Source organism: Phacochoerus africanus, chromosome 3 (genome assembly GCF_016906955.1).
Source record: "Phacochoerus africanus isolate WHEZ1 chromosome 3, ROS_Pafr_v1, whole genome shotgun sequence".
NCBI lineage: Eukaryota > Metazoa > Chordata > Mammalia > Artiodactyla > Suidae > Phacochoerus > Phacochoerus africanus.
The window spans coordinates 175,442,816-175,450,674 of record NC_062546.1 but is presented as its reverse complement, the minus strand read 5'-3'; positions in this window follow the sequence as shown (position 1 = coordinate 175,450,674).

Genomic DNA, 7,859 nt, shown 5'->3' with positions numbered 1-7,859 from the left:
GAAAGCAAGAGGTCCAGTGACAACTGAGGACTTTTGCCAAGAAGATAACATCTGTCTGTGAAGGACAAATAACAACATACACCTGTATGTTGAAGGCATAAAACATCTCACAGTATGAGCAGGGCTCCTGGGACGAGGAACTTTTCTTTGACTCATGCCTGTCTAAGGGGGTTAGCTCTGCTCTGCTTTAGATTGCTACACAATTTTGTTTATACTTCTATTATATGCTTACTATATTCTGTTTCGCATGCTCATCTGTCTCTTCTCCCCCTCCCCCTCCCATCCCACCAGCTGTGAGCTGCTTCTGAGTGGGAATTATGTCTGACTCCTCTCAGCTTTAGAGCCCAACACACAAATAATAACACCTTAATTATTACTGGTTGAATTTTTTTGTAAGAATAGTCTTATTTTGAAGCTAAGACTGGAACAGTGAGTGTCATTAGTCAATTTTGCATTGATAAAATTTCTTTCCCTCTTCTAGAAAAAGAAATAAAGACATCTGTCAGCTAATAGAGTTTTTTTTTTTTTTTTCTTTATCCAGTGCCTAATCTTTTTATCATGGTTTTGCTGTTGCTTTGATGTGATCATAGACGTCCTCTGAAATGGGGTTTTTGATTAAAAGTCTATAATCTTAAAGTAAATGCAGAGTATGAAAATGTAAAATAATTTTCCCTGAGGAAAACACATTTTTTTTTAGGGCCACATCTGCAGCATATGGAAGTTCTAGGGGTCAAATTGGAGCTACAGCTACTCACCGATGCCATAGCCACAGCAACATGGGATCTAGGCCACACCTGCAAACTACACCGCAGCTCATGACAACACCTGATCCTTAACCCACTGAACGAGGCCAGGGATTGAACTCTTATCCTCCTGGATACAAGTCCGGCTCATTACTGCTGAGCCAGGAGGGGAATTTCCAAGGAAAATGCATTTCTTATCCAATGACAAGACTTTAATTTTCAGTCATTGGGAAAAGAGAAACATTGTAAATATAGTTTGTAACTATTTTTGTAACATGGTCTATTAACTGGGAATTTATCAGGTCACAAGTTAAAGAAAAGCTAAGTAGCTTAAATAAGAAGGGGTATACTTTTCTTACCTCCTAAGAGACTTGTGACTGCTCAGTTCAGTGGTCTAAGCAGCTAAGGCCTGTGAATGATATCAGGCCTATGTTTCTAGGATTCCCTTAATCTTCCTTTGGACTCACAGGTTTGTTGCCACAGCTCCAGACACCACATCTACATTCTAGGCAGGCAGTTGGTGGAAGGGTTGTTTCAGCCCAGCCACATCTGTTATTTTTTTAATCAAGAAAGTAAAAGCATTTCTATAACCTTCGTGAGTAGACTAAGGCTTAAATTCTTGGGCTTACAACTAGGTCACACAGTCATTTATAGATATGTGTAAGTCTGGGGAAAAGAGCTCTAGTGGGAGACAGTACTTTGTCCAGGGAGTTGGGAATGACTTTTAGGGAAGCAATCAGCAAATTCAACCCCATAGGCAACATGAGCTGATGGAAAACTGTATTGAATAAATTAGAATCCTAAATTGGGATCATTCCACTACTGTTTTTATCCCCCTAGTTCTTAACTTCCTTATCTTAAAATGGAAGTTTTAAGATTATTTACCAAACGTTGCATTTTTGAGAAAGACAAAATGTTGGTAAGAATGCAGTGATAGTTGCATTAAACTACTTGGTGATACATCTGAAAGTCCTTTGTTTCTAGGACTTTGAGCAAATCACTTCATCTCTCCCATGTATCAACTTTCTCTATAAATTAAATGGGCCCCACTGGATAACCTCAAAGTTCTTTTCTGCTTTACCAATTTATTATTCTATGATTTGGGGCAATAATCTATTACTTGAATAAATGTCTAGACATTCTAAAGTTTAGAAAATTATTGAAATTAAGAATTAGAAGGGGTACCATCACTGTAGAAAGGAGTTAACTATTGACATACTCCATGAGTAAGAAATTACACACCTCAATATAAACACCAGAAAAATTCTTGCACTTATACACTAACAAATGTGTTCAGAGACACTACTCACGTACAAAATATCCAGAAACAACTCAAACACCCAAAAAATAGGGAATAAGTAAATATCTTATAGTATGTTCACCCAATAGACTATTTCACAGCAGTTAAAGTGAAGTACAGCTAGTTGGAATGCCATGCATGATTTTATAAATATAATATTGAGGGAGTTCCCGTCGTGGCGCAGTGGTTAACGAATCCGACTAGGAACCATGAGGTTGCGGGTTTGGTCCCTGCCCTTGCTCAGTGGGTTAACGATCCGGCGTTGCCGTGAGCTGTGGTGTAGGTTGCAGACGTGGCTCGGATCCCGCGTTGCTGTGGCTCTGGCGTAGGCCGGTGGCTACAGCTCCAATTCAACCCCTAGCCTGGGAACCTCCATATGCCGCGGGAGCGGCCCAAGAAATAGCAACAACAACAACAAAAAGACAAAAAGACAAAAAAAAATGAAAAGAAAAACCTAAATCCCCAAGGAATACAAACAAGATGTTAATATCATTTTTATGAAGTTAAAATAACTAAAACCAAACAGAATATTTATTAGGCATATGTAAAAACATATGATCATGTGTGTTTTCAAATGGCAATGAAATGATTATTATAAGAGTCAAGGTAGTAATTCTATTAGAAAGGAGGAATTCAATGGATAAGATGGATAAGTTTCATATAGAGAATGTAAGTTACTGTCAATGTTCTAATGATCACACTGAGTAGTAGATTCATAAATATTTTTATAGTATTTTAAATGAATGAGTAGGTGAGCAAATGATACATACTTGCACACAAAAGGCCAATGGACTAATGATAGGGTATATCAAGAACCAAGGATTATGATTAATTCACTCTATTTACCTAAATTTCAAGGAACACCATTACATATTTTTTGTAAAAGTCCATACAAAGAACACCTTAAGCTAATGTTCTTCATTTCATATATGAAACAAATGATGCTAAACAAGGACCTACTGTTTAGCACGGGGAGCTATGTTCGATATCCTATAATAAATCATAGTGAAAAAGAATATGAAATAGAATATATATATATATATATATATATATATATCTGTTTAAGTCATTTTGCTATATGGCAGAAATTAATACAACATTATACATCAACTATACTTCAATAAAATAAAATTTAAAAATAAAAATAAAAGAACCAACCAGAAAACCAACCAAAAAAACAACCAACAAAACCCCACAAATGATGCAAAAATTCACTCACCAAAAATAGTAGAATTTCTTAGTTATTTGTGATGTCTTCTATTAGAGCACCTAGGCACTGAACCAGTGCTAATAAAACAAAGAGGAAAGCCACAAATATACCACACCCTACACTGAACTCCAGTCCCTTTGCGGATGACAAGAATAACTACTCCCTTGGACTACCAGTCTCATCCCTGTCCTCCTCTGGAGTGAGGTCAGTACATTGAGATATGAGGGTCCATCCACAGCACCTTCCTGAACAGAAAGTAAATTGCTGAAATGACCGAATACTTGATATTTCAAAGTATGTTCTCTACTGGGTGCAATGAAAGATTTTCAAGCTACATTTTCTTTTTTTCTTTTTAGGGCCACCCCCACAGCATATAGAAATTCCCATACTATGGGTTGAATCAGAGCTGCAGCTGCAGGCCTATGCCACAGCCACAGCAGCACCAGATCTAAGCCATGTCTGCAACCTACACCACAGCTTCTGGCAACCCCAGATCCTTAACGCAGTGAGCGAGGCCATGGATTGAATCTGCATCCTCATAAACACTGTGTCTGGTTCTTAACTGTCTGAGCCCCTACTGGAACTCCAAGATATGCTTTAAACCACAGATGAATCCATGAACCAGGGAGGAACACAGCAGATGAAGACAGGCAAAGAACAAGGTTTTGAAATATACTGACAGATATGCCCAAACCGAAGCAACTCATTTATTCTATATTACACACACACACACACACACACACACACACACACACACACACAACTATGCCATATTCTATTATATAGGCTTGAGGGCTATATGTCAATGAACAAATTAAGCAAAGTCTTTGCTCTTTAGAATTTACATTCTATTTAAAAGACTAACAGAATTTAGTAAACAAATAAACAAGATAATTTAAACCAGCAAAAGGGAAATGAAGGAAATAAAACAATGTATTATAACAGAGATTGAGAAGAAAACACTGCTTTAAAGCACGAATGACTTCAGCCCTCTAAGTTTTTACAATCTTCAGTCCATGCAAGCTTTGAGATTGCGTCAGTGCTTATTAGAACAAAATTGCAGACTCTTACGCTTATGAAATTGACTTGTATCAACCAAATTCAAATGTCATTAGGCACAATCTGAAACTACTGACACTTACCAAAATATGTGGAGAGCACACACAGCTTCATCATCCAGCCACTCTGCAATCAGGCTCCGTTTTTATTCCTCCCCCCAGCCCTTCCTTAAAAACTTTTAGAAATTGAAGTGACCCACCCCTTCTGTAATGACTAGCAACTCCCGAGGAATGTATTTCTTTTAACAGGGTCCAGGCTTCTGATATATCTAAGGGCTATATCCTGAGGGGATTTAAATTTATACATAACTTTAGGTGAATTTAGAAGAGCATGTTGTACATTCAAATCTACATACACACGTATATGTTTTTTTGTAAGTATATGTAAATCTATCCTCTCTTGGGATTCCATATTTAGATGAAATTTCATACCTAACACAGATCTTTGGGGCATCCATTTACACATGGCTTTGAATCAATAATCATGCAGAAAATATCTAGACTCTGAAAGAGATGTGACATCAGCAAAGGCATTGATGAAATCTTAGTGAGAAGTTTACAAATTCTCATATTTAAGAGTTTTTTCCCACTTGTAGGCCTGATGCAGAGGTGCCATCAGAAAACTGATCCCCTCGGCTCTCAAATAGGACATCTGTGCTTAACACCCAATAGAACCTGTCATTCCCCAACAGAAACAGAAATATGATTTTGGAACAAATTTCTTGAGTACCCAGTTCAACTCTTTTTCCTCATTAGGTAACAGGCATGAGTGAGAGAATCATGCAGAAGATTTCTTCTACAACCATTGTATGGATCCACTTCAAGGCCAGAAAGATCAAACAACAACCCAATACCAGAAGTATTGTATTAACAATTTCACTGAATGCCTAGCAATTGTGGAAACACTTTGGGTTGCTGCTGGTTGTAAAGATTACTGAAACTTGGAGTTCCCATCATGGCTAAGCAGAAAGGAATCCAACTAGGAATCATGAGGTTGCAGGTTCAATCTCTGGCCTCGCTCAGTGGGTTAGGGATCTGGTGTTTGCATGAGCTGTGGTATAGGTTGCAGACGTGGCTTGGATCCTGCATTGCTGTGGCTGTGGTGTATGCCAGCAGCTGTAACTCTGATGGGACCCCTAGCCTGGGAATCTCCATATGCTGTGGGTGTGGCCCTAAAAAGCAAAAACAAAAAACCAAACAAAAAGTAAAAACACTACTGAAACTCTTCCTTAGCTTCCCCATTTATAAATGTTTCAGTCATGAAATTGTAGAACAGGGGAGAAAATCAGAATAGCAAACAAATAAGTTAAAAGCCATGCTTATCTTGCTAATAGATCCAAACTCTGTCTCTCTGACCATTTTTGAAAAGTCGTATTTATAAATATGACCCACCTCATTTCTGAATCACCAGAGTTCGACTGTAATCTGTTCAGAACCAAGATCTCGGTAGCTTTCTGCCACTACTTTCCCCTTTCTCCAAAATAGTTCCCAGAAAAGGGTTACCCCCATGTAACACACGCTATAGGACAGTCTCTCTCACTTTGAATTGAAGGGTGACCGTATTTTCTTAGGCCATCATAAAATCTGGAGGAGAGGGAGAAAAGTGTTATGAAGGGTTGGGATTTCCTGCTAGTGATGTTCAGTGTATAACTTTTTCGTGGTGGACAAGAAAATCTCTTGTTTCAAAAGCAAGATGTCACCATTATTTTTAGCTGTCAATAAGCTTTTGTGCAAGTTCAGTTTTAGGCATCGATCACTTTTTTTTGTGCAAGGCATTCAAAATTTCTCCCTCTCTTTCACTGTAATACAAGTCAATATTTATAAAGCTTTTTAACCAAACTAATTGCAAAGTTTTTTTGGCTAATTATCAAGTTATTGCAGGAAAGTCAGCCAAAGAGACAGATGATGTATGGCACAGAATATTCGTAATAGTCTCTAATATGTGATTTGTGGATATATGAATGGTTTGCCTTTCTGAGTAACCAACTGGAAATTATACAAACTTTGATAGTCAAAGGATTTCTTCCATGAACATTCATCTGTAATTCATTCACCTGTAAAAAGCCAAAGCCTTTTTATTTCATATGGGCAGCTACCTACTCAGTATAGATCCTTGAGAACAAAGCAAAAATGGAACGAATTGACTACATTTTCCTCCTTTCATCTGACTATTTGGTCTCATATAAACATTGGAGTACAAGGCTTTCTCAGTTTTTTTTAACTTTAATAAAGAAAACTTTATTTTTTTCTTTCCTACCCATAACTAATGAAATGCGGTTTCAGGCAATACATCACCAAGAAAGAAAAGGGTAGACAATTTTCTCAGAACCCAGTGAAGTACAGAGCCATTTTGATTATCTATAACCATGGGCTTCTATTCAGACTGGCTCCTTTCATTTCTTATGTTCAACTCACATTTCTCAAAATACTAAATGCCAAATAATATGCCTTAAGCATCTTATCTCTCTGTGTGACAGAAAATTACATTTTCTGTAATTTGGGGACTCAAGAACCATGACCAGCTTTCTGGAGGCCACCTTATACCAATCATCAGCGTTTAGGCCATTGTGGCCCAGGAATACTTTTCTATGGAATGCTACCAGGATGTTATTAATAAACAACTACTCTGCTGATAAATCAATTGTTGACTTCCAATATTATGGGAGTGTCACTCTCATCTCTTATTCCTCGAAGGCCAAATGCTTATCATTTAAAGTTTAGACCAAACGATGTAACTATAGCTATAGTAATAGAAGCCAGAGTTTTTCAAAATTTGTTCTTTTGCTACACGGAGATATTGTCAAAAGTTTCTTCAAATGTAGACCTTCCAATTTCCCTCAAGATTTTTTGAGATCTCCTAGGGAAGCTCCCAGTTTTTTTGGTAATTGAGCTGTACGTTGACCTTTACGAAAGCCGTCATTGACTTCGTATCAGTTGGAATCATGGCTACACGAGGAAGAGTAGTTTCACCATTTCTCACTAAATTCTATGCTTGTGACCAACAAAATTCAGTCCTCCTGTTGGTGACCTTTTAGCACATAGTGCCAGTCTCTTTCTCCGCTGCATTTATCCCATATTTTCTCTCACTCTCTTCAGCCCTTTCCCTCCCCCACTCTCTTCCTTTCCCTCCCCCACCCCCTTCATTTCCCTTTCTACGATACATCCTAGAGATATTGACTCTGATTTTCTGGCATAAATTATTACATCTATAGATGGTTCTCAAGTAAATATTTCCATCCTACCTCCTCAAAGCAGTTTGATATCCTCATTTCAATAGCCTGCTAGATTTCCGCCAAATCCCTCAAATCCCACAGAACCTAATGGAAGACATCTTTGCACCCTCAATTAGGAATTAGGCTCTCTCCCAGCATATCCTCATCGTCCCAATCACTAGGTACCAAACACGGCCCTTGTCATTTACTCTCTCTCTCTCCCTCCCACCTTCCCTCCCTCTCTCTCTTTCTCATACTTTCCCAACCAGCTGCTCACTTCTCTTGATGCTACCTGTGTGATCCGCCCCTTCTGCTCCTTCCTGAAATTCCAAAGCC